The following is a 283-nucleotide window of genomic DNA, read 5'->3' as shown; positions in this document are numbered from 1 at the left end:
ATGCTCAATTGCTGATTGTCTCTTCACTTTTGGGGTTTATATACGATATCTATATCTTTCTATCTTTACTTTAACATTTTATTTCTTGGTAAAGTTTAACATTCCGTTGGCAATGGAGCGATCCCTATGTTGAAAACTGAAATCACCTCATCACTTCATGCCACAAAGGACCTTTATTGATGCTGTATGCATATCCGCTTCTTTATGTTTGTTTGAGGTGTATACTCGTTTCCAGTTTGTTGCTTTGGAAGAATTAATCTAGGCACGGTTATCAGTCTCTGTA

Source organism: Penaeus monodon, chromosome 30 (assembly GCF_015228065.2).
Source record: "Penaeus monodon isolate SGIC_2016 chromosome 30, NSTDA_Pmon_1, whole genome shotgun sequence".
In the NCBI taxonomy this organism is placed as follows: domain Eukaryota; kingdom Metazoa; phylum Arthropoda; class Malacostraca; order Decapoda; family Penaeidae; genus Penaeus; species Penaeus monodon.
The sequence above is the reverse complement of the archived record's forward strand: the minus strand, read 5'-3'. Positions refer to the sequence as shown.